At 42.2% G+C, this 8,886-nt stretch overlaps 1 pseudogene; it reads right to left on the reverse strand.

The window, feature by feature from the left end:
* Positions 1–711: 711 nt before the first annotated feature.
* Gm12444 lies at positions 712–1,652 on the reverse strand (annotated as a pseudogene).
* Between the last annotated feature and the right edge of the window lie 7,234 nt (positions 1,653–8,886).

An 8,886-nucleotide genomic window follows, 5' to 3' on the forward strand; every position in this document is an offset into this window, starting at 1 on the left:
CAAATTCTCAGTTGAAGAGAAACAAGGTTCAACCCTGACTCCAGTCTCTGGCTGAAAAACCAGCAATGCAGGAGTTACAAACTTAGGAAGCTACACATACATAAAAGGGAAATCTCCAATTTGTTAGAAAGATTCAAAACTGATACAATTAACACCTGTTTACCGCTGATTTCATTCATTTCTTTATACTGATTCTCATATAAGTATTCAAAAATTCTTAACTACTGAAGTAGTTTCCTCTTAGCAGCAGAGATGTGCTGATAAAAAGCGGCGCACTCCTGATCCTAGTAACACCAAGGTCACTGGGATCACCAGCACTTTATAAGGCTGATAAAGCTGCTGTCACGACAATATGTTCTTATGATGACAGAGACCGAGTCTCCACACTTTTAAGAAAAATTAAATTGAAATCTTCATTTTTGGAACATAAAGCTGGGGGGCCAAAATCTAAAACAAAATTTATTCCAAACCAGAATGAGCAGGACACCTAAAAAATAATTAGCAGGAAGAGTAACACCTTGGTGTGTGATGACGACGTCCTCCACAATAGACTTTAAGTTCTAAAACTGCCACTGAGAGAGCACTGGTTAAAGTTAATCCAACGTGTTTCTTAAAGCTGTTAGGAAGCTTATTCATAAAACTCGTGTAAGGTAGCTGTGTTCTTCAGTAGCATTTACAACAATCTAGCACTTGGTAGATTGACACACTCTATAAAAACAGCGTAACATTTTGTAAACTAGCTGCAATTTTCAGTAGCTGAGTTCACCAACCGTGTAACAGAATTATAATGTTCTCCTAAGCCATACGCATGCCTCATGTATACTAGTACTAATGGATTCCTCGGATATTCTTCACCGACTATAATAGGAGGAGCATCTGCCTGTAGTATCTTGATTGGTGTTTGTAAGATGTGAGACAAAGCTCTTAGCTCGAGCTGACCGCCCCATGCCACTGTGTTCACAATATTGTCACAGTACTTCCCAAACTCTTCTGGTGTGTACTGTGCTGGGGTTTGTTAGAAACGGCAGGAAGTCATCTGAATGGCTTTGCATGTACTCAGCAGTCTGCCTCCTCAGGGAAGCCACAGTCAGTGCACAGTCTTGTTCTCTCAGCTGATCCTCAAGTGCTCCATACATACAATGACCATCAGATGGAATCTGTTTAATTTCCAATTCTCTGGCTGCCAATATTTGAGCAAGTTTTTCACTCTCAAGATGTCTGGCTCCAGATAAGTTCTCAATTTCAGCCTCTGCTATCCTTTCTTCCCGCTCCTTTTCCAATGCAGCCTTCTTTTCCCATCTCTTTTGTGCTTTTGAAATCCGAGGTGGTTGATTCTCAAGTACCAAATTTGAAATGTTAACAGCAACAGAATCTGTCTTACTGTCCTTGAAAGTCAATTGCTTCAATTGCTCCAGTTCTTCCCTGTGTTTTTGCTCCATTTCTCTTTCCAATTTAGCAACATCTTCTGTGAGCTGCTTCCTCCTCTTTTTGTCGTTTTTGGGAACAGCGTTCTTCATTCCCTGAATTTTAGCTTGCAGCTCCTTCTTCTCCTTCTGATGCCTTCTCACCAGCTGCTCCTCATCATCGAGCTCTTCAGCCACGACCTCGTCCATGACGACCAGGCGGCCCGGCACTCGAGCTGAAGGAGATCCGCACCTCCTTGCATCGATATTCATAAGGGAAATTGGTCTGAAGTTCTCTATCTTTGTTGGGTCTTTTTGTGGTTTAGGTATCAGAGTAATTGTGGCTTCATAGAATGAGTTGGGTAGAGTACCTTCTGTTTCTATTTTGTGGAATAGTTTGTGAAGAACAGGGATTAGATCTTCTTTGAAGGTCTGATAGAACTCTGCACTAAACCCATCTGGTCCTGGGCTTGTTTTGGTTGGAAGACTATTAATGACTGCTTCTATTTCTTTAGGGGATATAAGACTGTTTAGATCATTAACCTGGTCTTGATTTAACTTTCGTACCTGGTATCTGTCTAGAAACTTGTCCATTTCATCCAGGTTCTCCAGTTTTGTTGAGTATAGCCTTTTGTAGAAGGATCTGATGGTGTTTTGGATTTCTTCAGGATCTGTTGTTATGTCTCCCTTTTCATTTCTGATTTTGTTAATTAGGATGCTTTCCCTGTGCCCTCTAGTGTGTCTGGCTAAGGGTTTATCTATCTTGTTGATTTTCTCAAAGAACCAGCTCCTCGTTTGGTTGATTCTTTGAATAGTTCTTCTTGTTTCCACTTGGTTGATTTCGCCCCTGAGTTTGATTATTTCCTGCCGTCTACTCCTCTTGGGTGAGTTTGCTTCCTTTTGTTCTAGAGTTTTCAGGTGTGTTGTCAAGCTGCTAATGTGTGCTCTCTCTAGTTTCTTTTTGGAGGCACTCAGAGCTATGAGTTTTCCTCTTAGAAATCTTTTCATTGTGTCACATAAGTTTGGGTATGTTGTGGCTTCATTTTCATTAAACTCCAAAAAGTCCTTAATTTCTTTCTTTATTCCTTCCTTGACCAAGGTATCATTGAGAAAAGTGTTGTTCAGTTTCCATGTGAATGTTGGCTTTCTATTATTTATTTTGTTATTGAAGATCATCCTTAGTCCATGGTGATCTGATAGGATGCATGGGGCAATTTCAATATTTTTGTATATATTGAGGCTTGTTTTGTGACCAATTATGTGGTCAATTTTGGAGAAGGTACCTTGAGGTGCTGAGAAGAAGGTATATCCTTTTGTTTTAGGATAAAATGTTCTGTAAATATCTGTTGAATCCATTTGTTTCATAACTTCTGTTCGTTTCACTTGTCCCTGTTTAGTTTCTGTTTCCATGATCTGTCCATTGGTGAAAGTGGTGTGTTGAAGTCTCCCACTATTATTGTGTGAGGTGCAATGTGTGCTTTGAGCTTTACTAAAGTTTCTTTAATGAATGTGGCTGACCTTGTATTTGGAGCATAGATATTCAGAATTGATAGTTCCTCTTGGAGGATTTTACCTTTGATGAGTATGAAGTGCCCCTCCTTGTCTTTTTTGATGACTTTGGCTTGGAAGTCGATTTTATTAGATATTAGAATGGCTACTCCAGCTTGTTTCTTCAGACCATTTGCTTGGAAAATTGTTTGCCAGCCTTTCATTCTGAGGTAGTGTCTATCTTTTTCTCTGAGATGAGTTTCCTGTAAGCAGCAAAATGTTGGGTCCTGTTTGTGTAGCCAGTCTGTTAGTCTATGTCTTTTTATTGGGGAGTTGAGTCCATTGATATTAAGAGATATTAAGGAAAAGTAATTGTTGCTTTCTATTATTTTTGTTGTTAAAGTTGGCATTCTGTTCTTGTGGCTGTCTTCTTTTAGGTTTGTTGAGGGATTACCTTCTTGCTTTCTCTAGGACGTGGTTTCTGTCCTTGTATTGGTTTTTTTTTTCTGTTATTATCCTTTGAAGGGCTGGATTCATGGAAAGATAATGTGTGAATTTGGTTTTGTCGTGGAATACTTTGGTTTCTCCACCTATGGTAATTGAGAGTTTGGCTGGGTATAGTAGCCTGGGCTGGCATTTGTGTTTTCTTAGTGTCTGTATAACATTTGTCCAGGCTCTTCTGGCTTTCATAGTCTCTGGTGAAAAATCTCGTGTAATTCTGATAGGCCTTCCTTTATATGTTACTTGACCTTTCTCCCTTACTGCTTTTAATATTCTCTCTTTATTTAGTGCATTTGTTGTTCTGATTATTATGTGTCGGGAGGAATTTCTTTTCTGGTCCAGTCTATTTGGAGTTCTGTAGGCTTCTTGTATGTTCATGGCCATCTCTTTCTTTAGGTTTGGGAAGTTTTCTTCTATAATTTTGTTGAAGATATTTGCCGGTCCTTTGAGTTGAAAATCTTCATTCTCATCTACTCCTATTATCTGTAGGTTTGGTCTTCTCATTGTGTCCTGGATTTCCTGGATGTTTTGAGTTAGGATCTTTTTGCATTTTCCATTTTCTTTGATTGTTGTGCCAATGTTCTCTATGGAATCTTCTGCACCTGAGATTCTCTCTTCCATCTCTTGTATTCTGTTGCTGATGCTCGCATCTATGGTTCCAGATTTCTTTCCTAGGGTTTCTATCTCCAGTGTTGCCTCACTTTTGGGTTTTCTTTATTGTGTCTACTTCCCTTTTTAGGTCTTGGATGGTTTTATTCAATTCCATCACCTGTTTGGTTGTGTTTTCCTGCAATTCTTTAAGGGATTTTTGTGCTTCTTCTTTAAGGTCTTCTACCTGTTTAGCACTGTTCTCCTGTATTTCTTTAAGTGAGTTATTAAAGTTCTTCTTGATGTCCTCTACCATCATCATGAGATATACTTTTAAATCCGGGTCTAGCTTTTCGGGTGTGTTGGGGTGCCCTGGACTGGGCAAAGTGGGAGTGCTGGGTTCTGATGATGGTGAGTGGTCTTGGTTTCTCTTAGTAAGACTCTTATGTTTACCTTTCACCATCTGGTAATCTCCGGAGTTAGTTGTTATAGTTGTCTCCATTTAGAGATTGTTGCTCTGGTGATTCTGTTAGCCTCTATCAGCAGACCTGGGAGACTAGATCTCTCCTCTGAGTTTCAGTGGTCAGAGCACTCTCTGTAGGCAAGCTCTCCTCTTACAGGGAAGGTGCACAAATATCTGGCGTTCGGACCTCCCTTCTGGCTGAAGATGAAGGCCCAAAACAGGACCTTTCCCAGAAGCTGTGTTGCTTTGGCCTGTCACAGAAGCTGTTAGCTTCTGTAGTCCACATTCTCACCTGTGCAGACTACTTTTGGCAGAGTCTCGGAACCAAGATGGCTCCCGCCGATGCTGAGGCAAAGCCCTCCCGGGCTGGGCAGACACCTGTCCTTTGGCCAGGAAGGTGGCAGGATATCTGGAGCCCAAAAAGGGGGCTGTCTCAGAAGCTCTGTGGCTTCCGCCTGTACCAGAAGCTGTTAGCTTCTGTAGTGCACACTCTCACCTGTGCAGACTACTTTTGGCAGAGTCCCGGAACCCTTAAGTAAGGTTCTTGCTCAAGGGCCCAACTCCAATCCCTAGCACCCACATATAAAGCAGTGAGTACCTGTATCCCAGGACTGGAGAGGTGCAGGCAGAGGTGCCTGGTGCTGGCTCATCAGTCAATCTGTCTGAATTGTCCCAGATTCAGTGAGAAAGATAGCCTAAAGAGTATGATGGATTCTGGGTCTGAGGCTATACCTCACACCTGAAAAGGGCCTGCCCAGCATACACAATGTCCTGGGCTCAACTACCAGCAGCACATAAACTCATAGCAGTAACAAATGCCTGTCTTCCAGCACCCTAGAGGGAGGTGGAAGCAGGAATATCAGGAGTTCGAGGTGAGGTCAGCAGAATGGGTCACTGGTAACGGTATCAGTGGTAAAGATACCTGCTGCAAGGCCTGACTGTGTAAGCCCACATGGTGGAAGGAGAGAACTGATTTCCACAGATTATTCTGTGACTCTCAGGGGTACAGCATGGTAAGTGCAGGCATTCACATATACACACAGACGCATACATATAATATGTATATGTAAAAAGTTAAAATTAAAAACCAGATCAAGATTACCCTCTGGGAGCTAAAACCATCCAGTGGAAGAAAGACAGCATTTTCAACAATTGGTGCTGGCACAACTGGTTGTTATCGTGTAGAAGAATGCGAATCGATCCATACTTATCTCCTTGTACTAAGGTCAAATCTAAGTGGATCAAGGAACTTCACATAAAACCAGAGACACTGAAACTTATAGAGGAGAAAGTGGGGAAAAGCCTTGAAGATATGGGCACAGGGGAAAAATTCCTGAACAGAACAGCAATGGCTTGTGCTGTAAGATCGAGAATCGACAAATGGGACCTAATGAAACTCCAAAGTTTCTGCAAGGCAAAAGACACCGTCAATAAGACAAAAAGACCACCAACAGATTGGGAAAGGATCTTTACCTATCCTAAATCAGATAGGGGACTAATATCCAACATATATAAAGAACTCAAGAAGGTGGACTTCAGAAAATCAAATAACCCCATTAAAAAATGGGGCTCAGAACTGAACAAAGAATTCTCACCTGAGGAATACCGAATGGCAGAGAAGCACTTGAAAAAATGTTCAACATCCTTAATCATCAGGGAAATGCAAATCAAAACAACCCTGAGATTCCACCTCACACCAGTCAGAATGGCTAAGATCAAAAATTCAGGTGACAGCAGATGCTGGCGAGGATGTGGAGAAAGAGGAACACTCCTCCATTGTTGGTGGGAGTGCAGGCTTGTACAACCACTCTGGAAATCAGTCTGGCGGTTCCTCAGAAAACTGGACATAGTACTACCGGAGGATCCAGCAATACCTCTCCTGGGCATATATCCAGAAGATGCCCCAACAGGTAAGAAGGACACATGCTCCACTATGTTCATAGCAGCCTTATTTATAATAGCCAGAAGCTGGAAAGAACCTAGATGCCCCTCAACAGAGGAATGGATACAGAAAATGTGGTACATCTACACAATGGAGTACTACTCAGCTATTAAAAAGAATGAATTTATGAAATTCCTAGCCAAATGGATGGACCTGGAGGGCATCATCCTGAGTGAGGTAACACATTCACAAAGAAACTCACACAATATGTATTCACTGATAAGTGGATATTAGCCCCAAACCTAGGATACCCAAGATATAAGATATAATTTGCTAAACACATGAAACTCAAGGAGAATGAAGACTGAAGTGTGGACACTATGCCCCTCCTTAGATTTGGGAACAAAACACCCATGGAAGGAGTTACAGAGACGGAGTTTGGAGCTGAGATGAAAGGATGGACCATGTAGAGACTGCCATAGCCAGGGATCCACCCCATAATCAGCATCCAAACGCTGACACCATTGCATACACTAGCAAGATTTTATTGAAAGGACGCAGATGTAGCTGTCTCTTGTGAGACTATGCCGGGGCCCAGCAAACACAGAAGTGGATGCTCACAGTCAGCTAATGGATGGATCATAGGGCTCCCAATGGAGGAGCTAGAGAAAGTAGCCAAGGAGCTAAAGGGAACTGCAACCCTATAGGTGGAACAACATTATGAGCTAACCAGTACCCCGGAGCTCTTGACTCTAGCTGCATATATATCAAAAGATGGCCTAGTCGGCCATCACTGGAAAGAGAGGCCCATTGGACTTGCAAACTTTATATGCCCCAGTACAGGGGAATTCCAGGGCCAAAAAGGGGGAGTGGGTGGGCAGGGGAGTGGGGGTGGGTGGATATGGGGGACTTTTGGTATAGCATTGGAAATGTAAATGAGTTAAATACCTAATAAAAAATGGAAAAAAAAAAAAAAAAAGATTACCCTCTGTTACATAGTGTCTGAAGCAGATCTCAGTTACCGGAGACTCTATCTCAACAACGGAAAACATCTTCCTGGAAGATGACTACAGGTAAGTAATTCACTGAGGCGATGTGGTAAAGCTGTGTGGCGGTTTGAATAGGAGTCACTCCTATAGACTCACATGTTTGGATGCTTGGCACATGAGGCACGGCACTATTAGGAGGTATGGCCTTGTTGGAGGAAGTGTGTCACCTTGGGGATGGATTTTGAGGTCTCATGTGCCCAAGCTAGGCCTACAGTGGCAGCCTCCTTCTGCTGCCTATGGATCAACTGTGTAGAACCCTCAGCTCCTCCAGCTCCATGTCTCCCTGCATGCAGCTATGTTTTCCACCATGGTGATAATGGACTAAACCTCTGACCCAGTGAAATGTATCCCTCTGTAAGAGTTGCTGTAGTCTTAGACTAGCACTGCAATAGAAGAAACTCTCACTAAGACACTGTGCTAATGTAATTGCATTTTTTGTTCTAAAAATAAAGCTATAGCCAGACAGTGGTGGCGCATGCCTTTAATCCCAGCACTTGGGAGGCAGAGGCAGGTGGGTTTCTGAGTTCGAGGCCAGCCTGGACTACAGAGTGAGTTCCAGGACAGCCAGGGCTACAAAGAGAAACCCTGTCTCAAAAAAGAACAACAACAACAACAACAACAAAACAAACAAACACATAAACAACAACAACAAACCTATAACCTTTATAGGTTTATATATATTAGGTAAGAAGATGCATACTTTCTTTGGCTTAAGTAAATGTCCATAGACTGAGGTTAAGCCATGGTGAAGAAAAATTGAGGAAGAGTCCTGGTGTGGCTTCTGGTCTCATGTGCACAAACATGTGTGCAACACATGAACATATACACACAAATCCATCATATTTTCTATATAGTATATAAATTCCAATAATCTATATATACTACTAATAAACTTACTGAGAAAGGAGTTGGGGAGGAGATTTCATTCATAATAAACTCCAAAAAGTAAAATCTACCTAAGAGGTTGAATGACTTCTACAATGGAAACACTGAAGAGATAAATTAATGATGCTGGAAGACAGAGACACCTCTCATGCTCACGGATTGGCAGAATTAATACTGTAAAAATAGGATACTGGGAAGGTGCTGTGAAATGTCCTCTGGGTTTAACATGGCCACTGCATGCACAACCACACAGCAGCTGCGGTTACCTCATAGGATCAAGCCCAAAACTCTGCCAGAGATTAGAGAGAGGCTCATGATGCCTGCCTCTGGCTGAAGCACTGTTGGCGGCTGATCTTGGCAGGGCAGGGAAGACATTTTTCTTTGGGTGAGTCTATGGAAGACTGCTCATGCTCCAGTGGATAGGTCCACACCAGTGAGCACAGAGCCAGCACTAACTGGACTCAGCATCTTATTTAAAAAGGAAAGAGGACCTGAAGGTAGGAGGGGCATGCATCAGGAAGGGGTCCTGAAAAGTGGGAGAGTGGTGGGTGTGCTTATAGATTGTGTGCAGGTATGAAACTGTCAAAGAGTGAATTTAAAGTATTCTAAAAATACATCATAAAAGGT

The sequence above is a fragment of the Mus musculus genome, chromosome 4 (assembly GCF_000001635.26).
Source record: "Mus musculus strain C57BL/6J chromosome 4, GRCm38.p6 C57BL/6J".
NCBI classification, from domain to species: domain Eukaryota; kingdom Metazoa; phylum Chordata; class Mammalia; order Rodentia; family Muridae; genus Mus; species Mus musculus.